Here is a 27,057-nt window from a genome sequence, read left to right as displayed (position 1 = left end):
AGAAACACATAAATTCTTGTCACTAGAAATTCTGCCAAAGGGCAGGAACGCTGAGAGAGAAAAAAAACCAATGGATGGTGAATTAGGAATGATCAGTGGACAAAAATGATCATTAGTTTTGTTATGAGTGACTTAGTCAGAGAACCCTAGCAGGAAAGCTTTAAAGAAACCAAGGAAATGTCCAAGTTTGGAGTTATTAAAAGTAGTATCTTTGCCATGTCCACTCAGACAAGGGAAACAAAAGAAAAAAATAAACAAATGGGACTTCATCTTTCTAAAGAGCTTCTGCAGGGCAAAGGAAACAAGGAACAAAACAAAAAGACAATTACCAACTAGGAGAAAATATTTGCATATCATATATCTGACAAGAGATTAATCCCCCAAATATATAAAGAACTCACGCAACTGAAGAACAAAAAAACAAACAACCCAATCAAAAAATGGGCAGAGGATATGAACAGACATTTCTCGAAAGAAGACATACAGATGGCCTATAGGCACGTGAAAAGACTTTCAACATCACTAATCATTAGGGAAATGCAAATCAAAACTACAATGAGATAGCACCTTATACCTGCTAAAATGGCTATAATCACCAAGACAAAAAATAACAAATGTTGGAGAGGATGTGGAGAAAAGGGAACCCTCATACACTGCTGGTGGGAATGTAAACTGGGGCAGCCACTATGGAAAACAGTATGGAGATTTCAGAAAAAATTAAAAATGGAAATACCATACAATCCAGCTATCCTACTACTGGGTATTTATCCAAAGAACTTGAAATCAACACTTCAAAGAGACTTATGCACCCCTATGTTCATTGCAGCATTATTCACAATAGCCAAGACATGGAAACAACCCAAGCGCCTATCAACTGATGATTGGATAAAGAAGATGTGGTATGTATATACAATGGAATACTACTCAGCCATAAAAAGACAAAATCATCCCATTTACAACAACATGGATGGACCTTGAGGGCATTATGTTAAGCAAAATAAGTCAGAGAAAAACAAATAGTGTATTATTTCTCTCATATGTGGAAGATAAACTAACACACGGACCAAGAAAACAGTTTGGTGGTTACCAGAAGGGTTAGTGGGTGGGCAAAAGGAGCGAGGAGGCCCATTCATATGGTGACTGACAAATAAGAATGTGCAACTGAAATTTCACAATATTCTCAACTACTATGACTTCAATTAAAAAAAAAAGTAGTATCTTTGGCGTGACATTCTGATTTCTGACTTCAGAAAAGTCTGAAGAAAATTTAAGATAACTGTTGGACCCTATAAGGGTCAACACTGAGCTGTAGTCATGGACACTCCTAAGTCTACATTTAGAGGCATAGGAAGAATATACATACTGAGTAAGTTTTAAAAAGACAGTGGAGAAAGAGATGTGCAGAGAGGGAGAGAGAAACCAAGCAGGCAAGAGGGGAATAATGGCATTGTATTACTATAAATTATATCTTTTCAACCTACTGTGTATATATATTTTTTCTTAGCATATTTTACTTTGATTCTCTTCAAACTTATTAGGAAGAACTTTATCTATTTCATTGAGAATAATTTTACCAAAAATAAATGAAAATTCAAGTGTAAGCTTGATGATAAGGGTGCTGTGTGTAAAACATGGTAAAATGTAAAGCAACTAAGTAAAAAACTATTTCAGAAAAACCGTACAGAATTGAAGATCTTCTTTTTATGAGCCATCAACACTGGGATAAAATGTTTTTTTCCCCACACGTTAGGTTTTTGAATGTGATAGCCCTTCTAGCTATCATTTTAAACTAAATATTGAGTATCAAAATCATAAAAAAGTTTGATTACTTTTATTCAATTGTTATTAGTGGCATAAATAAATCAATTCAGTAAGCTCATTTCCTAAAAAGAATAAAAATTTCCAGCTGAATGATTTTTAAAATATTTTTTCTATTATTACAGACCCACGTTTTTCAAGTGAATCATTTTCTAAATGTTGAAATGTAGGCTTTTATAGATGCTCTAACTATAATTAAGAATACATAATGAGTAGATAATTTATCTCTTATATTTATTGTTATAATGTAAATACTTCAACTTATTTACAAATAACTTATTTATAATTGCTGAGTTTCATTGGAAAAGCAACAAATTACAATGTTGCACACAAATCGATAAAAATATTAATAATAGAATCCTGGATATAGCTTATATTACAAAAATTACAACTGATAATCAAGGAATGCCAAAGACACGATATGCATTTTTGCACCGATATCTATAGATGTACTTTATTCATTTAATTACTAGTTATTTAATTACATAAATCAGTCAACAAATATTAAACCATATATATGTCATGCACAGAGGGATAGAATAATGAGCAAAACAGAAAAAATTCTTGCCTTCCTATCATTTAGAGTCTAATTGGAGCAACAGACAGATACCATACCATATGCTCTTACTGTATAAGTACATTTAAATTTTTAAGCAGAAAAATATAGGATTCGTGAGAACAAATGACATTGGAACTCATATAAATTGGACTTAGAGAAGAATTTTCTGGTAAATTTGTGTTTGAGCTGATGTTTGAAATATGAGTACAGTTTAGCAAGTTAAAGGGATTTGGAAAGAGAAACGAAAACAGGATTTATGTGTACAGATTCTGGCTTAGTTGGGTTTTCCCGGAAGGATTTCTGTGAAAGCATATTTGGGACATGTATAGAATCCTGGCAGGGAATGGAGTCATCAATAAAAGCTGTGCTATGGTAGCTACCACAGAGAAAGCCCAAAGCTTCATCCTGCTGTGAAATTCTGGGAAATGGTATTAACAGAGCTCAGAATAATTCCAGCAAGGAGCAAGAGCTGGGATGTTTGTATACCAGTTGACCAGAATGTGCGGATGATGACTGCTCCTGGGGTGGTTCTAATTATCTTCAGGCTTGCAAGATGCTGGAGTAGAGTAGCCTTCTTTAGCCCTGGAAAAAGCTCTGTGGAACAAAATTACGTATACTGGAAGTTGAAATTCCGCGGGATACTGTGAAAGGTAAGAGAAAGAACTGAGGCAGGAAAGGGAGATGGCTCATTAGGAGAAATTAAATACAACCAGGTTAATAAAGTATTCCTTCATGTTATAAGAACAGGAAATGTATTAGTTACCTCGTAAAAGCTTTGTATATATTTGGAATAAAAATGCAAATAAGTATGTTGATTGAAGTAATATTATAATTATACTACTATTTTTAATACCAAAAAATTCAAGTTTTCAGAGACTAAGTACAAAACAGACAATGACCAAAATAGGACCTCCTATTCTCAACTCTTAAAACAAAATGATCAAGAAAAATTAAAGCAACTTATCAAAAGTATTCATCGTTCATTAATACAAATTTCAAATATACAAGAAGTTACTACTGTGTAAATATAGAGCACTGCTATAAGCATATTGACTTTTTCAAAAAGGACATAATGCCAAAAATTTGTATTTTATTGATTGTATCCTGCATGGAAGAGAAAGCAGACTATTTATAGATTATTTTAGTTTGTAGTATTTTTTGCTAGACTATAGATTATTTTAGTTTGTAGTATTTTTTGCTAGACTTCTGTAACAGCTAAACAGCATGAGCTGATTAAATAATTCACCTCTGCCTTTTCCACAATATCCAGTTTAATATGCTATCTGAATAGGCTGTAGGAGAAAAACCAACGTGTAATTTGGTAATAAGCTATAGGTTGATGCATAAAGGACAGAAAAAAAATGGTACAATTTGACACATGCTGTAGATACTCAATAGATAATTGATTAAAAGCACAAAAGAGATTGAGTCCACTAATAGAAATATGGTGTTCAAATTTGTGTAAGCTATAATATATATTTTAAATATTTTGAACAATTATTGAATGCCTTCCTCTGCCCAAGGGATGTACCAACATTGAATCCATAGGTCCAAGACCTAAAATTTATAAAATAAATCCAACTACTAATACATATATTTTTAAAAAACGTTGTTCTGGCAAATTATTTGAAAAGCACTAAATGTTGGTTACTGATTAGCATGCAGACCAAGCCAAAAGATCAATGAAAAAATAGAAACAAAAGATCTGGATCACTAAACATGAGATGAGTGAAGAGCACAGATTTTGCCAAAAAGCAGAAGTAAGCTCCAACTTCAGCACGAGGATGGTGGCCTTTCTATGTGTATATTAATTCAAAATCTGCGATTTTTATTCTCATGCTATATTGCTTGGTGACAAGTACTGTAATTTAGGTAGGTAAACAAATATTGTAAAATACAAATATATGGACTAATTTTTAATGTATAAAATTTCATTTTTACAGCTTTTCCTCTTCCTAGGAGTTAGTAATATATTTTTATAAGAAAAGATGACTCATGAGGTAAAAGGTTTTTATATATATGAAGTACAAAATATATCTGAAGTAATTTGAGATTTCTTTTTCAATATCAATGCCAACTTCCTTTCTTTGTATATTTCTAAGCAGCATATGAAATGTGTTTCCTGGAAAAGATGCTTAGAAATAATTTTTAAGTATCCAACAATGTATCCTACTATCATTGAGAGCAATTATCTTAAAAATAGAACAGATGAGTACATATTTCTAATAAATTAGGCCTTAATCATTATATCAGTCAGAGTTCATTCAGGGAAGAAGAGACACTAAATATTATGGGATAAGAGGTTTATTATAGGAATTAAATCTGACATAGGTGTGGGAGCAAAGAAAGTGAAGATTCAGAAGGGGAAGTTGGAAGTTCAGGGAAGGACACACTAGTCAATCCCTTTGAAGCAGTAATGTGAGCTTGCACAGAAATATGAGGACCCAAGCACATCCTGCTGCTGAAACTGGACCACGTCTTCCCCAGTGGGTGGAGCATCACTTTTCCTGGAAGAAAATATAGGCAGGGGTAAATAGCTATAACGATTTATGGGCAGAGGCTAAAGTGGTCATGAGTCACAATTGGGAAAGCAGTGACAACATGGTAGGGGAACAGGTGTTTGAGTAGACCTCCCTTAATTGGCTGAAATGCCAAAGAAACGTTGTCCTATCTGCACGCAAACTAAAGAGCAACCTCCTTGAAGCTCGTCTTAATAATTAGGTGGAAAATATGGCCTTTTCCTTGGAACTCAGTCAGCTTCTTTCTTTGAAGTCGTCTGTCTTTTAGTCATCTCAATCTTAGCTCATTGAAACCGTAAATAAAGTGCAACTTCAGCAACAAGGGAAATGAACATCATCCAAAGGTGGATCAAGTGGCCTATAGGATTTTATGAAACCTCTTTCAAAGACAAGGTTCTTGAAGATTGGCAACAGATGTTAGCTCAGGTGCCAATCATTTTTAAAAAAAAAAACAAAAAGAATTGGCTGAAAGAGGGACTTGTGTGATATTTTAAAGGTGGGAATGAAGGCACATTGATTACCTTTTGAAAGTCTATGTCATAAAACATGATGATGGATAGAGACAGAGATTCCCAATGAAACTGGTATTTTCTTGATCTTTTTCGTTCTCTGTCCAGCTTCTTTTACCAAAACTGGCCTTGGTGACCAAGAGTGGCTTCAGGCCAACCAAGGATATTTGACTGCGGCGTCACGAACATGGTACTACACAGAGGGCACAGCATTATGGAAACTTCTCCATAAGATTGGGTAATTATTTAAGCAAATGAACAACTGAGGATTTTTTACTTAAATAAAATTAAATCAAAATATATGTAGTTTTTCAACATTATTCAGTGGCTGGAAGAACGGATGGAAGCTCAGGTGAAAAAAAAAAATCATAGATAAATTACTTTTTCTAAATATATTTGAGTTATATGACAAATGAACTTGTGATCATAATACAAGAATAAATATACCCCACAAAATATTAAAATATCATACCACATGGCAACCATTTTTATGTAAAATAAAATACTACAATCCAAAATATTAATAGTAAAATAAATTCATAAAATCATCCAGAGATATTCTGAGAAGCATTTATTAAAGTATAACATCTATTTTCTTAAGAAATGATATAGAAAACATATTATTTAAATTTGTGACCTAAAACTCAATTTCAAAAATTATTCAATGACATCAGTAGAAGCAAAAATCCATTCAGTAGAAATATGGGAAACATACAATTTTGGGTAAAAAAACCAGTCAAACGAACTTTTTTTCTGAATGACTAGACATGATTCATTTGATTATTTATATACGATGATTTAGGTTTAAGCCCTTTCTCAAAATTCTCATAAACAATCTTCAGATATGACAGAAAACTCAGATCAAATATAGTGAAGACTGTCCCATGTTTGACACATTTTTGAGTGTTTCATTGGGTTTTCCGTGGCCTTTTGAGCCCTATTTTAGTTATATGTCTATAAAACTTGTAATCAAGAGTAAAAATGTGTGAAATATACACATTGTGTCAATTGCAGAAAAAGGTTAAAGTAGTATCTAGTAGAAATTTTCCTGCTTACCATTACTTTACTGAAACATTGAAGGGAAAATGCACACCATTTTAAGCAACTGTTTTTATTACCAACAATAGTAGTTGACACTTATTTACTTATTTATTTTTATTTTAGTTTTATCCCTATGTTCTCTTTAAATTGTGTTTGATTGCCTTTTTAAAGAAATAATTGACTTCAGACTAAGATTTGAAAAAGATCAACCGACTCTTCATTAAATAGCTGGCGGTTATTTTTTCTAAAAATACGAGGTGATTTTATCATTTAAGTGGGTATATGTGGAACGCTATTCCAGGAAGATCAACATTGGTTTTATTAATTTTTTTAAAAAGTTCATCTTGTTAACATTCTAGGAAAATAGATTTCAAAAGTCATCCTCTAAAGAATAATTTAGGAAAAAAACAAATAAAATCAAATCGCATAATTGATTTCAGCATAAATAATAGCTTAAGTACATGTGAACTATCAAAAGTTGTGTTTTGTCCCTATTGCCTGAAAAAGAGATATTTTTCCCTCCAGGATTCAAATTGACCTTGATTAATTGTAGAAAATATTATTGTCTTTGCAAACGATGAAATGGTGAGTTGAGTATTTTTCTCACCAAACGAGAGAGTTAACTTTGCCTAGACGTTACAGATTAGGCAGTTGAAATGAAATACTGCAATGAATAACAGACCCAATTCTGATATATCAAAGGGGAGAAATTTCTAGTTCAAACGTGCTCAAAATGACCTAATGGTGAAAACAAACAAACAGTAACAACTAAACAAACAACTAAAACATTTGATTCCTGATAGTCTTCTTTCAAGATTTTCTTTTTTAATCATTGTAAAAGTTCTCCTTCCTTCCAAAATAAGCCAACATATTACGTGAAGATAAAGGGGGATTCCAGGAAATACGGATAGAAAGATTTTAACTGCAAAGGACTTGGACAAAACTAACTATGGTAACTAATGTTTATTGACTATTTTGCAATGAAAGAGACAACCCTACAAGAATTTTGCATGTATTAACTTATTTACTCTTTAGAGTAGGCCTAAGAAGTTGATGGTATTGTTATACCTCCAATCTAGGACATAGAGAAACAGAAACAGAATTTAATTAGCTTTCACATGGTCATAATGCTCTATGATAGATTTAATCCCAAGAAATTATAGAAAATATAATTATTTGAGATAAGTGAATCTTTCTTAGTTTAAATCTGTGGGTTATATTCCAAAATAATTTGTCAAAATAATGTATTATGCCAACATATACATGTAGAAATATTGCATATTTCAATGCCTGATAATAAAACAAATTTCTTCAAAGATTACATCTTTTCATCAGTGAGAAAAGACTTCTATTGTATTTACTGAATTTTACATTTTATCAATGACTTTATTATAATTGGAAAGTTCTAGAGAAATTTACAGACAATGCAGAGTTTAGAAAGTTTAAGTATTTTCTGGCACAATAGATAAGGAAAATTGTACTATTAAAATTTGTTATAAGAGAGATTGGACAGGGAAACAAGTATCATGTGTATCCCAGAAGGCACTGGTAGGGAAAAATATAAAGAAAAATAACTAGCCAATATATAAACGTGTACCTAAAGGAAATCTACTGTGAACGAGAGGGAATGTGTACTGGGTTGAAGCAAAGCTGTACCTCACCACTACAAGAAATACCTGGTCTAGAGAAAATTGGCCTAATTCAAAGCTGATGAATAATAAGACAACCAAAAAGAAAACTATAATAAAAATATACAAACATAATAATAAGCAAAATAAAAGAAGAATAAAGAACAATGACAATTAAGAAACCTCAACAGAGAACAAATAAAAATTATGAATAAACATACTTTAAATTAAACAAAACCAATGAAGCACTGGTATAAAACAAGACCTTGAAGTAATGATGCAAATGCTTGCTGGAAATTTACTAATATTGACCAAATTAAAATGTTAACAATTGGCTACCAGAGTTCGGTAAAAATGTAGAAAAGAAACTTAATATCATAAGAGAAGTGAAATATAGCATTAGGAAGCACAGATCGAAAGACACGATGAAAATGAAGGTAGAGAAAATTGATCCAAATAAAATAGAACTAAACATGAGTCAAATAAAATGAAACTAAAAGAAAATTAATAGAGATTGGAGAGGAAATGTCACATATGGAGGGTAATTCAAATAATTCACTTTATTCTATGTGTATTTCATGTATATTCATGCATATTTCACCTAGGGTATTCATGAAAAGAATAGAATGATGCAAAATAAGGTGTTTATCATCCATCTATCCATGTATTTAGCTGAGTAAACATGTATGTGAATGTGTTCTAAGAAAATATCAGGAATTTACTTTAAACAAAGAATTTCATAAGTACAAATTGAACATACCCATCATGCTTCACAAAAAGCATCCACAGATGTCCTGGGCTTTGACATTGAAGCACCATCTCCTTATCTTCATTGGCACATATAAGATGATTGGGGGACTGAGTCACAGATAACCTGCCACTGATGGTTATAACTTTCATCTATTAATATACATTATTTTCAGCCCAGCAGAAGAGTCATGGTCTAAACGAAATAGATTATTGCCTCCTCAATTCGTAGACAATATGTGACACAGAAGTACTTCTTCTGGAGAATTGCTGACACAAAGAACATGCATTTTATTACATGTATAGAAACGAATGACCTTGAATACAAAGCCGACAGAGGTGGGTTGTCAATCGCCTGAAGGTCTTGAACGAGAGCAGAAGTGTGCTGCCGTGTTGAACTTTCTCTCTGTCCTAGAAGAGAAAAGAATATTAAATCCATAATACAACTAGCATGTGGCTTCTTTAAATTTAAGTATTTGTTGACTTTTGTTGAAGAATTTTAATACCGTAATCCTAGGTTATATAATAATGGGAAATGATATGAAATAATACTGAATACCTATTAGCTGACCTACGTGTGGAAATATGTATAAACGTCAAAACTATATGGAAAGTGTACAAAAGGACAATTAGCTTAAAAACATTTTTTCTGAAAATAGGTTAGAAGGAAATTCAGGGACTCTCAATTAAACAAAAATAATTTTCTGCCTTCAACAATGAAATAGAGAATGTAGGAAATAAAATATTATTGTTAGGTAAATTTACTAAAAAACGGAAAGAAAACCTCGGGGAGCTTGTTTGTAGATTCTTTGAAAACATGTCAATATGAATATACCTTATTCTGAGGAGTTTAGTTAAATTATCCAAAATAGTGATTATTGTGATTATAGAAGAGAAAAAAAGGAAGAGGATACAGCAATGCAAAGCTCGACAAAAGTGTGTGCACTGAACTGGAAAAAACATGAAATCTGTGAAAGCCCAGTGGTCTTCTTAACTTAAAAATCATTTTCCATGTAATTTTGAAAGTAAAATGTAATAATACTGTTTAATATTATTGAAAAATATTATCATTTCTCTATGGTTTTGCACTTATAAAAAAACTTTTGATGATTGAGTTTTAAAAATAGCTTAGCTATATGAATATTGCATTGTAAGTGTATGATGACTATAATGCACTTGGAAGTATTTTAATTAATTTCACAACGGGAAATATAGCTAAGGAAACCATCACCAACATAAAAGAAAATTAATTTCATCTGTTACATTTTAGTTACTAAGTTTCTATGAACAATTGAATAGATGACTGAATAAATAAATAGCATAGATTTTCAAGTAATTTAGATAAAAATATCAAAGGCAATATTACTGGTTTTAAGCCTGAAATTTGTCTCCTATGTAACCAAGTAGAAGTAAATGAGATATATAAAATAGTCTTTTTTTTAATATCTTTGCTGTGAATTAAAAACAAAATAGATATGGTCTTATTATCTACTGAGATAACTGGTATGCCTAGCTTTTCGTAGTAACAGCACTGTGACAAAAATATCAGTGGGGGAAAATACACCTTAAAATCAAATTTAGCTTTACTTCTTACTTGTTTTCCATTTGCAATTTTTTACCCTCAAGCAATAATGACCACAAAAATATCATGAAAAGGGCAGGATAAATAAGAAATTATAGTTGCTGTGGATTATTGTTTCTGGAACTTCATCCCTATTTTAGTTTCCTCAACCTGCTAGAACTATTCTTTGCTTCACTTTATTGAAAAACTAAAATCTGTTGCATTCTTTATATATAAAAATATACATAAAAATATACGTCCGTATATATATATACAGATATACACATATATGCATACGCTCATACAGATATTTGCATATGCATATTCTTCCACAAGTGTATGTAATTTATGTAAATCTGTGTACATACTTTAGCTAGTACAGGCACATGCATAAGTGTATATACTCGCCTTCTCCAGATGCTCATATAATTTATATAACTCTAAACCTATTCTAGCTCTTCAAAACGCAACAGACATCTTTGAATGAACTCTTTTATCATAGAAAATTCTAGTATAGTTTTACTAGGAAAATTGTGTGATATAGTGGAAAGAGTAAGAGAAGCCCAGAAGTTCAATTATTGAATTCACAAAAACTAGAGGATTTTTAAGTGGCATTGGGTTACCAATTAAAGATACTTCTCAAAATATATCTAAATTTTGTCTTTTCTATGCTAGCCACATATTCATATTTTAAAATGTATTTTGTTATATTTAAATTGTTATAAAAGTAATATAAATTAAATCTTCCCTTAAATTAACCTTTAAGTATTTTCATTATTATGACACTACCTTCTTATTTAGACTTTTTTAAATGTGCAAAGTCAACCATATGTAAACTAGTGACTTTAGTTAATAATAGTTTCTCAATATTGGAAAGTGTGTAATAGGGAGAGAGAGTATATGAGAACTCTCTGCGCCATCTGCCTAATTTTGCTCTGAACCTAAAACTACTCTAAAAAAGAAGCCTTAATTTTTTAAAAAAGTGTAAATATCATTTTACCTAAAACTTCCACTTATAGATATCTATTTTAGGTAAACTGTCACAGCCGTCTGAGAAACAATTTCAGTCTAATTAAGAATTATTCCACTGCAACATTACTTTAACTGGAAACTGGAATCATCCTAACTTTATGTATGCATTAAAAAATAGCACGGATATATTTGACTATAACATACCAATTTTAATTGTGGTTTAGAAAAATAATGACATTAGTGAATGCTTGTAATTCTGAACAAATTAAAAACACTATAAATATATGTTTCACATTTTTATATCATTAAGGTATTTTATATATCATAAATGGTACAGACTGTACCAAGAATATTAATTGTTCAAATTTTATATAGCAAGATTATGATGCTTTTTATACAATTCTTCTGAAATAGTTTCAAATTATTCTTCCAAGTATTTTCCATAAGAATTTCAAAAGAATATACTTAGTGTCATGAAGACCTGCTGGTTATAAAGACACATCTTTGTGACCTTCATAAATAACATTTTCTATGACTTTATCAGGCTAACTTTAACACAGACATAATGTCTTGTAAATTTAAGAGCCAGAGCATCACTGTATCTTGGTGGAGGTGAAGTAATCCCATAATGATGCCAAGATTCCAAGCTGAATGGGGATTTTCTTTTCAGTTGCCTCTGTTAGCATTGCATTTATTATCTCCTGCTGGCTCTATGGCATGAAGCTCGTATTTCCTTCAGGCTTTCATTTTAGTACGATCCAAATGGGGGCAATTGTGCTTTGTAGTGACTAATGAACCTCTGAAATATAGCAATAAGACTGCGAGTTTTCAAAACTTGTGCTGTGCTCTTATTGTGGGATATACACAATCATCAACATTTCTTTTTTAAGAAAGCTGGTGCAACATAAATAATCACGCTTCCAGCTCATAGCTCTCCATACAGCTCAAGCTAAATAAATGAAAGGTAATACATATGTTTATCTTTTCAAATGAATCAAATTTGTACTAGGAAAATACCTAATTGATATGTAAGAATAACATTCAAACATTGTTCTGTAGCTTTTGTTTTGATTTCATATAAAAACCTTCACAAATATTGTATCATGTATTCACTGTTTTTAAAAATTTTTGCACCAACAATAGTGCAGATAAAAGTTACTGCTATAAGCTACATTAATTTATTTAACTATGCATTTGAAATAGAAAAATAGTACATGTCAATTCTGTGGATTGAAATCTGAAGAATAAATGAAACGTTTCACTAATCATTGCTGGGAAATACAGCCTACGAAACCTCTGTCACTAACTCCCATTAGCAATGCTGAAATGTACGCATGAAATTAACCATGCATTTATTCATTTGCTGAAAAATGAGAACAGAACTCTGTAGAGATAACACTAGGTCCACAACAGGGACACTGAATACTTATTCAAAACAATAAGTGAAAACAATGAGCCAAAATAATGATCTTCATTCAAGCAAAGTATGTAACATGAGCTACACAATAGATTTACTACATATGAACCACTTGATTTCAAAATCTAGAATATTGGGTCAAAAAAGTAAATTCTTATTTATTGATATATTAGCATATTCTAATCACACTGAAAAGTATATTAAATTTTAACCAAAAACAAGGTGGTATTTTCCCCGCTAACTTTCTTAAATAATTTTAATCAAGTGAATTAAAATTTCTCTTAAATTCACTTTAGTTGCCTGTTAGGATACTGGAGTCTTAAATAACAACCTTCCAAATCTAAAACTGCCGAATAGAGACAGGTTCATAGGCCAGACTATACTAGAAACAATTCGTTCTATTAGAAATGCCATCCTTATGGTTCCATTTCTATCACTTGGGAGCATAAAACTACAGAACACATATTAATTTTGAAGAGTGAGACTTCTATTTCTGAAGTTATATGTCAAAATGTGTGAAACAATGAATACAAGGAAAAAACATAGGATGAGTTTTCCAGGAAATTTATATTTCATAGCTAGATGTTGTTTTCTGCCATTTAATTATGCAACGGTAAGGCCTCTGAAGCATTTCGTAATCATGCATGGTTTCCTGCCTATCTTTGGAGTAAACACCGGGCTGTTGCATTGCACAATTTCAAACTGAGTCTCGCATAGCACAGTCTTTGTGACTAGCAGACCCTGAAATAATGCATTGCACAGTCCGCTTGGCCACATGCTGTGGCCTTGGACCCTGAAATGAAATATGATGAATTCTTACTTTGTGCCACAATGAATTATTTGAAAGTGTTATAAAATGACTTGCAATAATATGGAACATTATGTTTCCAAACGAATGATTGGACATCATATTGAGCTAGAGAATATGTGCTACAAAGAAAGAGATGCAATCTTAAAGGCCCTGTGCCTTTAAAATAGATACTTATGTACTAAGTGTTTAGAATAATAGTTAATAGTTTTTCACATATATTGAGTGATTAAAGAACTCCACTACTTTAGAAGACCACATAAAATATGTTCTATAAAAACACAAGTAAAATATGTTTTATTTTCTTGACATCATTAGATGAAATGTTGAAATGAATAATTTCAACATCAATATACCTTCCTTGCATTAAATGTATTTCCTGATACAATAAACAAAATCAAAGCTGAAGTAGAAAGATGACACATTAGATTTAGGATATAAAAATTTCAGTTCATTTTCTTTTCCATCAAATTATAGCTTCCACTTGATTTGCTCAATTCAGTTAGTTAGCATTATTGTTTCACAACCTCTCCAGAACAGGAAGTTTTAAGTTGAATATATGGAAGTTGAACTTGGACAAACTAAGCAATTTATTTGATCATTCTGAGACACGGATTCTTCCACTACAAAATGAAGAATCTACAAGGTCTGTTAGAGATATCCCAAAGATTAAATGAAAAATATTTGTAAAAATGCCCGATTGATTAAGTTACGTAAGAAATTTGCCAAAATTTACGATGTCCTTCTTGTCTGCTCAAGCAGATTCATAAATATCTTCATTTATTTTTCCTTTTATTTCTATGATCAGTCAATAATCACTTGCTTTAGAGTCTGCTGTGAGTTCTTCAAAACCTACGTCTTTTTCATCTCTGTGGTCTCAAACTGGAATGAATTAGATACTAGCAAATATTTTTGAAATACCCTCTACATCCTCAATTCTTTCTATATTTGTATTATACTTCTTAAAGTAATCTTCTATCTGGCATCTACATCTTTGTGATGAGTTAAGACTAAAATAAACAATAGATTTGCCCTTTCTCCTCTGCTATTCCTTTCTTTACATAGATCTGAGTTACTAACATCTATCACTTTCCTTCTCGCTGAAGAACGACTTTTAACATTTCTTGCAGGACAAATTTGCTGACAATGAATTCTCTCAGTTATTTTCTGAGAAAAATCTTTATTTCCCCTTGGCTTTGGAAGCATAATTTCGCTGGCCACAGAATTCTGATTTGATCCTTTTTATTTTAACACGTTAAATATTTCACTCCACTCTTCTTTCTTGCATGGTTTCTAATGAGAATCTGCTGTAACTTTTATCCTTGTTCTTCTCTGGGGAAGGTTTTTGTTTGTTTGTCTGTTTTTGCTTTTGTTGTGACCACTTTCAAGACTTTCTCTTTGCATTTGACTTTCTGCAATTTGAGTATGATATGCCTCAGTGTAGATGTTTTGTTGTCTATACCGCCTGGTGTTCTCTGAGGTTCCTGGGTTCACGGTTTGGTGTTGGCAACTAATTTTGGAAAATTCTCCGTCAGTACTACTTCAAATATTTCTTGTTTGCCTTTCGCTCTTTCCTCTGCTTCTGTTTTTTCCATTACATGCTACACTTTTTGAAATCGCCCCACAGGACGGAGATGGTGTAGTCTGGTTTTGGTTTTGTGCTTTTTTCTCTTTCAGTTTTAGGTAAGGACATTTCTCTTGACATATCTCCATGCTCACCAATTCTTTCTTCAGTTGTGACAGTCTTTTGATGGTCTCGGCAAAGGTATTGTTCATTTACATCATAGCATTTTGTTTTTATTTCTTGCATCTTTTTCTTTGTATTTCCATTTCTCTGCCTACATCACTCATCTCTCCCTGAATGTTGTCTACTATGTCCACTAGAGTCCTTAATATGCCAATCAGAGTTATTTTAAATCTCCTATCTGCTAATTTCAAAATCTGTCATATCTGAGTTCTGGTTTCTTATGTTTGCTTAGTTTCTTCAGATTAAAAAAAAGAAACTTTTAGTATCCATTTTATTTTTGTCAAAAGCTGGACATGGTGTATCCGGTAACGGCAACTTAGGTAAACAGGCCTTTAGTGAGGTATGTTAATGTGGCTAAGAGTTGGGCTGTTTTTAATCTTTGCTGTAGCTGTAGTTGTTAGAGGCTTCAAGTTCCTCTTGTGTCCTTGTGTTTTTTTCTTCCCTAAATAGAGTCTGTGTCTTGCCAATGTGTCAGCTGTAATTCACTGTTGTTATACTGGAGTCCTGTTGATGTGGTGGAAGGATGTGGGGAGGATGCCATCTACATCTTTCTTTCATTACTTTATTAAGTGATTTTTACTACTTGAAACTTGATTTTCCTGACACATAGATTTATTTCTTTAATTTCTCTCCTAAAAGAACATTTAATAAAGCAAATAGTCACGTAAACACCAAGAACCTAGAAATCCATCTACATAGAGACATTCATTGGATCGTTAGTCAACTAGAAACTTTTACTTCTTATAGCATTGTTTACAATAATCATTGTATACAGTAGGAATCCTAGAATCAAGAAATCCTGAAAAGAAGATATGGGAGACTTTGCTGTTGAAGAAATGGTTCTAAATAATTTTTTTAAAATCCTTTTGAGAATGAAAAATGGAATCTAACATAAAACGATTTATCTATACATTCTTTCTTTAGATGTAACCAAATGAGCAATTAAAGCATTATTACAATGAAGTTATAATAATTCATGAGTAACAAAATACTACTTCTTCCTCCTGATTTCCTTGCCTAAGCTATGGACACCAGTTGCACAAATCTGAGATTTGAGAGTCAGTCTTCACTATGTATTTTCCTGTACCACTCCTCCCACTTTTTAGTCCCTACATCTACATACTCAACATCTCTCCAATTTATCTATTACCATTCTCTGCTATCATCATACTCCTCAGTAATGTCATGTCAGAATAAATCTTGTAACCAACTGTCTGAGTGGTCTTCCTCATTCCATTTTTTCTCTCATTTACACCATATTCTGCAAAAGCACTTGAGTAGATTTAATTATGTAACTTTTCTGCAAGACCTTCCTTGGGGAAATTCAATATTTGCTTTACAGTGACCTTCATGTTCAAGACTTTGTGTAATTCTTCTTTTTTTCCTGTGAGTGAGACTGGCCCTGAGCTAACATCTGTTGTCAATCTTCACCTTTTTGCTTGAGGAAGATTGTCATTGATCTAACATCTGTGACAATCTTCCTCTATTTTGTATGTGGGATGCCGCCACAGCATGGCTTGATGAGCAGTGACTAGGTCCACTTCCAGGATCCAGGCCTGTGAACCGCGGGCCACCAAAGCAGAGCATATGAACTTAACAATTTCAAGACCAGGCCATCCCCTCTATGTAATTCATTTCTTATTCTCTGATCTTCACCCTATCCACCTACCACTCAAAATTTCTTATAGATTTCCAAATATACTGTGTAATCTATCCTTCCAGGCATTTGTATATGTTGAGTCTCCTTGGCAATTTTACTTATTGTTCAGCTCCCAGCTTGCATATTATTACCACTAGCTCATATTTCTTGACTTTAATGTATGTCCTTTAGATGCATTCCTATAACCTACTTCTCCTACCAAAGTACTTACCACATTTTTAAAATGCATATTCTTGCCCATCTCCTTGGTACATTTAGACTCTCTAAAGATCAAGGAGCTTATGTATTTTTTGTATTTTTGGATGTTTTTGCTGAGAAAGATTAGCCTTGAGCTAAAACCTGTGCCAATCTTCCTCTAATTTGTATCTGGGACACTGACACAGCACAGCTGACAAGTGGTTTAGGGCCAGGCCTGGGATGCAAACCCACGAACTTGGGCCACTAGAGTGGAGTACACTGAATTTAACCACTAGGCAATGGGGTCAGGCCCTGACCTCAAGTATTTTTTCATTAACTGTTTTTCTCTCATGAATTGCCTAATATTTAACATGTAATAGGTGCTCAATACAAATTTATTCAAGGCATTGATTTGATGTTCAAAGTATTTTTAAATAATCTACAGATAAATTGTCTTTTAAATCATGGATTAATTTAATATGCCTGTCATCATTTAAATCTAGTTTGTGTTTATTTTTGAAATGTATTTACTATCTCACATGGAATAGCCCCCCAAAACTAGAGAAAATATATGAAACAATGGTTTTCCAACACAGGATATTAGGAAATGAAGGATAATAGTTCCTAAGACATGATAAATAAATGAAGTAAGGCTTCAATTGTCCCACCTCACTTCCTCAAACAATTTCCTAACTGATAAAAGGGGAACCAATACAGAAACCAAAGATTTCCTGATCTGTGGAGACAGACTTAAGAGTCAAGGCAGACAGAGACAGGCTCAGAGAGCCAAATATAGGGAGAGATCCAGAGATCTGCAGAGGGGCCCCCTACAATATTCATCAGGTACTGACTAGTACGTGTGTGAAGAAAATATCCAAGACTGAGAAAAGAAGAAGAAATAATACTTAGTATTCACATGGGGCTAGAAATCACATCTAATTGCCAGGAGGTAGAAAACCTTCTAATTCATTGAGAATTGAGTATATTACTCAGAAGAGTCTTGCCTTAGTAGTGAGGTCAATTTAGATCTAGACTAAATGCTGCACTGTTCCCACCTAACAAATCTTTAATGCGTGACCTGAAAGGATCAAATAGATTCAGATAATGTAACTGAACTCCAGTACAAAGTTCAAGAATTTTTATAGAAATATAAAAATATTTAGCACCCTAATAGGTAAAATCCACACAGTCTTACCTACAAGCAAATATTGCCATGCATGCTAAGAACCAGGAGAATACAATCCTTAATGAGGAGAATAATCAATCTAGCAACACTGATCCAGAATGACACAGATAGTAGAATGGTGAGTAAGGAAAATCAGGCATTATAACTGTATCCTGTATGTTCAAAAAGTTATGTAAACATGTGAAAGTTATTAAAATCATCCAAGTTGAGTGTTAAGAGATTACAATTATAGCGGCTGAGGTGAAAAATATTCTGAAATGGATTAACAGAAGACTATATATTATGGAAGAAAAGATTAATGAACTTAAAAACGTAGCAATAGAAATTATGGAAATTGAAACACAGAGAGTAAAAAGAATTACCAAATGAAGACAGTACCAGTGAACTACAGCAAATTTCAAGTGGCTTAATATCTGTATAGTTGGAGTTCCCAAAGGAGAGGAAAGTAAGAGTCACCAACAATATTTTTAAAAATAAGGTTCACAAATTTTCAACTTGATTAAAGTGATTAAGCCACAGATCTAAGAAGTTCAACAAAATCAAAACACAAGGAGCATGAACTATCACAAGTCTCAACATAATCAAATCCCTCAAAACCAGTGATAATTAGCCAGAGAATAAAATATCATGTTATGTCAAAAGAATATGTCAGGATGACAGCAGATTCCTCACCAGAAACAATACAACTTAGAAAGCAATGGAGCAACATACTCAGAGTATTGAGGGGAAAACAAAGCAAACTCAAACAAATAATCAAGAAACAAAAATGGCCAACCTAGAAATCTAAACTCAGTGAAAATGTCATATAAAAATGAGGGAAAATAAAGATTTTTTTAAAACATATGGAAGCTTTATGAGATATCAATACACATATCATTTCCAATATTTTACTTTTAACCTATCTACATATTTATATTTAAGGTAGATTTCTGATATAGAGGGTATGTTTTGGTCTTCCTTTTTTATCTAGTTTGGTAATATCCACATTTTTATTGGGTTGTTTAAAAGCATCACTAATGTCTTTGTTTTTATAGTTATATTTAAATCAACAAACCATATTAGTTTTAAAATTCATCTGATTTGGTTATTGTGTATTTTCCCTCTCTTCTGCCTTCTTTTGGGTTTACTGAATTTTTTTTGATTCTGTCTAAGTATTATCGGATTTTTAGTTAGATCTCTATTTATAATCTTTTGGTCTTTGAGCTAGGATTCACTATATATATATTGTTTTTCTGTTAAACCAATTTATCTATTTTCTCCAAAGCACTACGTGTGTGTCATGTGGAAACTTTAAATGGAACAAAATATCTTAAAAGGAAAAGCAACTTTGCCTTGCCTGACTCCTTAGCTCTTTTTATTTTAAAAACAATTACTTTTACAATTATTAAAAACAAAAAACAAACTTTTTATCTTTACCTTTATTTTTTTACCATTTCTAAGGCTCTTCTTTTCTTTGTGTAAATCCAAATTTTTTTCTGCCTGAAGAAATTCTTTAATATTATTGTAGCACAGATTTGCTAGCAATATATTCTCTGTTTTGTTTTTTTCTCAAAAGTTCTCTATTTTGCTTTTAATTTTCAAAGATATTTTGGTGGGTAAAGAATTCAGACTTGATAGTTTTTTTTTCAATACATTAACAGTATCACTCTATTTTTTTTCTGTCCAGCATTATTTCTGACAGAAATTTAGTACTTCTTATATTTATCCTTTCTATGTAATGTGCCATTTTTCCACAGGTACCTTCAAAAGCTTCTCTCTAATTCAGTTTCCATAAGTATATATATGATATGTTAAATTTTGGTGTGTACCATATATCCTACTTGTAATTTTAAGTCTGTGTTTCTTAGATATATCATTTGGTATATTTAATTCTCTTTTGGAAAAGAAATCTCTGCTGTTACCTCTTCAACTATTCTGCTCTGTCCTCTTTTTCTTCTCTTTTTTAAGATTTACTTTTTTTCCTCTTTACTCTCTGGTTCCCTTTGGATAATTTCCATTGACCTATATTAGTGTTCATGAAGTCTTTCCTCATCCATGTCACATCTTGTGATGAGCTTGATAATCTTTTAGCATTTTCATTCATCTCTTTCTTTTAAAGAAAATTACCCACCTGTTCATTTAAATAGTGCACTTTTCCACTTTATTCTTTAACAGAGTAATTATAATAATCTTAATGTCTATATCCAATAGCTCTAAAATCTAAGTAATCTCTGATTTTTGTTTTATTGATGATTTTGTCTCTTGATGGCAGAGTTTTCTTGCATTTTTATGTCTCATAAATTTTTAATGTATAACATACATCTCATGTAGAAGAAACTTAGATAAGTAATGTTTGTACTTGTAAATGGACATATATCATCTCAGTCAATTAATGTGGAGAATTGAATTAATTATTCAAGATTAAGTCAAATTTGGATTTTAGTTGCTCTTATTGTTGCTGTGGTTGCTTTCACTGTACTAAAGTTTCAAATTCACTTGATGCTGCCACGTATTTTTGATGAATTTGCCAGAGGGCTTTTCTCAGTATTTGAACCTCATTCTAAGCTTTCTGTTGTCTCATTGGGATTTGCTATTATGACGGACTGGAATTGGCCACTTTATCTTATCTCTGACCTTATCTCCAGAAACTCTTATCAATGAAGAAGGCAAGGACGTAAATCTGCATCATAACCGCACTCTTCTTTACTGCACTTTTCTGGTAATTTCCCATAACTGACTTCCCCTACCCCCAACATCGTCCTTTGTCTTTAGCTGAAGATGATATTTAAGATGGTGGCTTTAGCCATTTGGGTGAGTTGCTTAATTTGCCTGAGGCTCTCCCAAGTATACATGTTATAAAGCTTTGTTTAATTTTCTCCTGTTATTCTGTCCCATGTGAATTTAATTTGTTCTCCAGCCAGAAGGACCTAGAGTGGGTAGAGGAAATGTCTTCCTCCCCTACACTATCTGTACCTTGGAATACTAGACAAAGACTGTACAAGAATGGAAAATTACAGTGCAACACATGAAAATGAGTGAAAAAATCCTTAAGATAATATTGTCAAATTAAATACAACTGTTAAAAAATATGGTACATAAAGATAAATTGATTTTATCCTGTGCATACAAGTTTGGTTTACTACTAGCAAATCTATTATGGAATTACACTGTATTAAAAGATTACACTGAAATACCATTTAATCTTTTCATTAGAAGCAGAAAGTAAAGTACATTCAATAAAGTGCAATGCTGATTAATCATAAAAGCTCTTAATAAACCAAGAGTAGCACAAAACTTCTCTACACTGAATAATGGATATCTACTTCAAATCTAGTGTAATTATCATATTTAATGTTAGAATGTCAGAAGCATTCTTTTTAAAATCAAGAGCACTAGAATATATCAACTCTCTGCCATTTAATTCTTTCTTGAATGGGGATTCTAGACAATGCAGTAAGACAGTAAAATGTAGTAAAAACCTAAGAGTTGGGAAGAAAGAATAAAAAATGTCATATTTCATTGATGGTGCAATTATTTTTATAGAATACCAAAAATAATCTGGTGCTGGGACTATTAATTTTCTATTGTATTTTTCCCCTCATGTCACACAGAAAAATAAGCTCCAGAAGATGATTAAAGCCTTAGATATGAAAAGCAAAGACTTAAAACATTGAGAAAAGAAAGACATAGAATATATTTGTCATTTTGGAATAGGGAGGGATATGTTAAGCAAGATTTGAAATTTATGCTTGATAAAAAATATGGATATGTAAACTTTCATTAAATAACATATTTTTAAGAACTTGAAGCAAATGTGTTCAGTGCATTTAGCCAAAAATAATTCTTTAATAGACAACTCCTAAAAATAAATTTAAAAAAACAAAAATAATGAAACAGCAGATATTTTGATGCTAAGAAACATAAACGGACATAAAAAAATTATGGTCTATTTCACAAGTAATAGAAAAATATGTAAGTTAAAACCACAATGAGATGCCATCTTAAGCAATCAGTTACGCTATGGAATATCCATCAATTTGAGTTTGATATTTCCTAGTGATAAATTTCAGGCTACTCTTTTTGGAGAAATAAAACAAAAGTGAACTGGGTTCTTCTCTCTATATCCGAAGAGATGGCACATGATTTTTATTTGTCCTTTTTATGCTGATATTTAGTTTGATTACTTGATTAATGTAGTATGTGCCAGGATTTACTCTGTAAACTAACTATTTTCCCCTACCATTATTAATAAGTAGTTTGTGGGTAGATATTTTGAGACTATGTAAATGTTTTATACTTCAACGAAATTTTATTTATTGGCTTTAGCAGACACTGAAGATCTTTCATGAAATAATTATTACAAGATTGGCTTTCAACTTATTACAAATAATAACTTTTCAAGGCCATCATTCTTTCTACATGTTTTTTTTTTTTAAATTGTAGTGTATTGAAGAGCTTCTTCTTCTAGCCTATTTATTTGTATATTCATTTATATCAGTGTGGGCACATAGATTATTTTATTCTATGGGTTATAAATCTTCAACAGTATTTATTTTGACTTGATGCAACTTCAATATCTCCTTTATCACTTGACTATTCCCCAACATTTTTCAATATATTCTTACTGTCTGGTACAAAAAGATTTTCTAAGCTCATCTTGTACTTTTCTTGTCCAAACATAGAATCAACATCCTCTATTTCTTTAACATTAAAGTCGAATAGTTTTAATAGCTGTTGTTTCAGAGCTTTTGTTACAGGTAAATTGTCCTATGTACCTGGTGGCCCCTACCAATTCTTTTATTTCTCAAAATTTTTCTTAGATTATAGATGTAAATATTATTTCCTCTTTATTGTTTGATTTTTCCACTACAAGAATTTTGATTTTAACTGTTTCATTCTCCTTGCCTCTCTTCCATTTTAACTAATTTCTATTAGACACTTTTTACTCCTTTCCTTATTTTATATTTACTTTCTTATTCTTCTTTGTTCAATGCACTTTGTTAAATTTTCATTGAAACTTATTCTTCACGGAGGACCTTGTAATTTAGTTTTCATTTCTGCCATTGCTTTGTTATTTTTCTTCCTTTCTCTCCTGATTTCAATCTTTTATTTTCCTATTCTTTTGTACATTTCTCTAATGGATTTTTTAATTCAGGATTCATGATGATTTTTGAATACTTGTTCAAGAATATTTACTTCATTTTGGAGTGTTGCATTTAATTTCCTTCTGATTAGCCTCATTTTGGAAGGAAGCTTTTATTGACTGAAATATTTTGATTATTCTTCTCTTTAGAGGACATAGGGTTAGATTAAGGGTCAGCAAACTACAGTCAATGGGCCATATTAGGCCTGGTACCTGTTATGGCTAATATACTTATTAGAATAAAGTCATGACTATTAATAGTTTGACTGTTAGTGAGAGAATGTCCCTCTTAAAATACATTATCTTTCTCTCAATAAATGGACATATCTGGCTTTGAAAATTGCTATAGAGAATTCAGAATCCAGACTGAATTTTCCTTATTTTAAGTGAACTTCTATTTTTCTTGTTTATCTGTAGACTCCATCCTTTATCCTTGCAATTCAATGATTTAAACCAGGTTAGGTTGTTTTTCTAAATCAAAGTGTACTTTTACTCTCAATGTATGAACTCATTTGTTAATTCAGCTCAAGAAAACATTCCTTCAAATATTGAAATTTTTGATTTTCCATTAATGGAGTTTTCTACTTTAGAAACTTCAAATATCCAAACATTTTATATTCTTTATCTGTTCTACATATGTATTAAATTATCTATTTAATAATTTTAATTTCTTTTCTCCTTTTTCTTCTGGATTCACTATAATTATCTTAGCTTTTTTCCTAATCTCAATGATTTATTATCACCACATCTATTCTGTTTGCAATTTATGTATCATGTGTTAGTTATTTAACCCTACTTTCTTGACCTTTGGTTTATTTCTTGAGCTCTTCAAAGTTCATTTTTGCCTTATCAGGCTTATTTTTTATGTTATCTCATCTCAGAATTTTACCTTATAAATCAAGGCACATAATGAATTTTAGTATGTCTCCCTAGCTATTCTTTCTTCTAAAATTGTTTCTCCACTGATTCTTTTTATGCTATGTACTCTACTTTTCTTTTTCTTCCTATATGATGTTAGGATAGGTTACTTTATGCTTAACTTCATTTTCCTCCATAGAGCTTTCTCTGACTTTCCATTTGGCATGATATGGCAGAGTTGAATTTTCATTGATGTTTTCGTCTGTGTTTTGTGCACACGCATGTGTGTGTGTATTCAGAGAGGACCATTCACAAATTTATTAAGATTTTAAAGATTAATATTCAATTAGTTAAAGTTACAAGTAAAATTATATATTCATTAAGCTTTTAAATTCAGGATACAGTTTATACCGTTCTATTTATATGTCAAGTAAGCATTAAAAATTACATTTAAGAGTACTTAAGAGAACATAAAGTCCATTTAGAAACAGTTAATTAAACTTCTTTGATTATTTTAAACTGTGTTTACAGTTTTAATATATTAAATTTCTGTTTTCATTTCCATGCTATATTTTAATTAATGTAGAAATAAAACATTCCTGAGTAGTCAAATAATATTTATGTCTAATAAATTAAATTTATATGTTATAAATTTTGTTGTTTTATATTTCTATATTTTGTAGGAATTAGATTTCAGGTATTATCATAAAGTTACTCTAATTAATTGAGTGTATATTTAAAATTGAAATGACAATTTTTACCTACATTCTAATCAGTAAAATTATCTTAAATATTATGTATATATTTAGAACACCAAAATGTACATATTCTTTAACATAAAATTTTAGTTTATAGTAATTAGTCTCTCAAAAAATACATATTGAGTATTGACTAGAATAGTGAACTGCCTAAACATAATGTTGAAAATAATATCTATTATAATATGTATCAACATAATGCTGAAAGTGTTATCTATTGTGGTTTTTATTTACATTTTCCTAATAATTAATGATGTTTAATGTATTTTTCTTGTGCTTTTCATCTGTATACCCTCTCTGGTGAAATGTTAAATAACGTCTTTTGCCCATTTCCTATTTTTCTTTTACTGTTTAGAGAGTTTCTTTACATAAAGAACTCTACATATTAGTCTTTTGTTGCATACACAGTTTGCAAATATTTTCTTCCTGTTGGGAGTTGTTGAATATTCTGACAGGGTCTTTTGTAGGACAAAAGATTTAAATTTTAATAAAGTGAAATTCACCATTTTTTCCTTTTATGGTTCATACTTTTAAATGCCAAGTCTAAGAACCTTCTCTATCCTCAGTCCTAGATCATGAAGATTTTCTCATATTCTATCTTGTGGTTTTTTTTTTTTTTTGATCAGGAAGATTCACCCTGAGCTAACATCTGTTGTGGTTCTTCCTCTTTTTGTACGTGAGCCGCCACGCCACCACAGCACAGCCACTGACAGACAAATGGTGTAGCTCCATGCCCAGGAAATGAAGCTAGACGGCTGAAGCGGAGCACGCCAAACTCAGCCAATAGGCCACTGGGGCTGTCTTGTGTATTTTTTCAGTTGTACATTTTACAAATAAGTTCATGATCCATTTTGAGTTAATTTTTTTGTGAGGAGGGAAATAAGTCCAGATTATTATTATTATTATTATTATTATTATTATTTTGCCTATGGATGTCCAATTGCTCCAGCACTATTTGTTGCAAATATTATCTTTCTTTCATTTAATTTCTTTTGCATATTTGTCAAAAAATCATTGCACATATTTGTGTGTGTTTAAAATGACCAGGTTTGGTCTTAGTTACTGTTGCTCTATATTGAGTCTTGAAATAGGATAGGTTGATTCATACCTCTTCATGCTTCTTTTAAAAAATGTTTTATCTATTTTGGTTCTTTTGCTTTTCCACATATATTTTAGGGTAGCCATATTTGTATTTAAAACAAATATTGCTTGGATTTGACAGGAATTGTGTTATATATGTAGATCAATTTGGAAAGAAATGATATCTCTACTATATTGAGACTTCTAATTGACAAACAACATATATTTCTCCATTTATTTATATCAGCATTTTCTAGTTTTTACTATGCAAGTCCTATACATGTTTTTCTAGATTTATAACTATTTAATTTTTAGAAATCCCTAGACTTTTTTTTAAAGCAGTTTAATGTTTAAGAATATTAGGCATATTGTACAAAGAGTTCTTATTTATTCTCTCTTTCACAGGCTCACAACTTTCTTTATTATTAACATCTTGCATAGGTGTGGTACATTTATTACAATTAGTAAACAAACATAGGTATATTATTTTAGACTAAGGCCTATAATTTACATTAGGGATTGCTCTTATGTGTATAGTTCTATGCATTTTGATAAATGCATATCATGTGTCCTCCATTATTGTTCTAATAGAATAGTTTCGCCTCTCTAAAAATCCCTTGTGCACCATTTATTCATTGCTACCAGTATTGAATGAGCTCCTATTGTTCCACATCCTTGTCAGCATTTGTTATTGTCAGTGCTTATGATTTTAACCACTAGAATATATTATTTAATTGTTCTAGTAAACTTATTTTACTGCCACTATTTCTCTCAGAAAATGTTGGGCAAGATTTGTATAGATGTGAAAATCAAGTTTGTTAAATAATGTTATTAATTTTGTCTATCATAGACCTATTCTGTTGTCGAACTTAAAAATGTGCTATAGGATT

General features: G+C 31.5%; 1 long non-coding RNA gene across 1 annotated transcript in view; it reads right to left on the bottom strand.

Annotated features, from left to right (window-relative positions):
• Nucleotides 1-5,966: 5,966 nt before the first annotated feature.
• LOC139076500 (uncharacterized) overlaps nucleotides 5,967-27,057 on the bottom strand; it is a 141,364-nt gene continuing 120,273 nt past the window's right edge. The window contains exon 3 of the long non-coding RNA XR_011528195.1: nucleotides 5,967-9,232. This is a non-coding gene — a long non-coding RNA (uncharacterized lncRNA). The remainder of the gene's footprint in view (nucleotides 9,233-27,057) is intronic.

The sequence above is a fragment of the Equus przewalskii genome, chromosome 16 (assembly GCF_037783145.1).
Source record: "Equus przewalskii isolate Varuska chromosome 16, EquPr2, whole genome shotgun sequence".
Lineage (NCBI taxonomy): Eukaryota > Metazoa > Chordata > Mammalia > Perissodactyla > Equidae > Equus > Equus przewalskii.
This window is presented reverse-complemented; position numbering and strand designations above follow the sequence as displayed.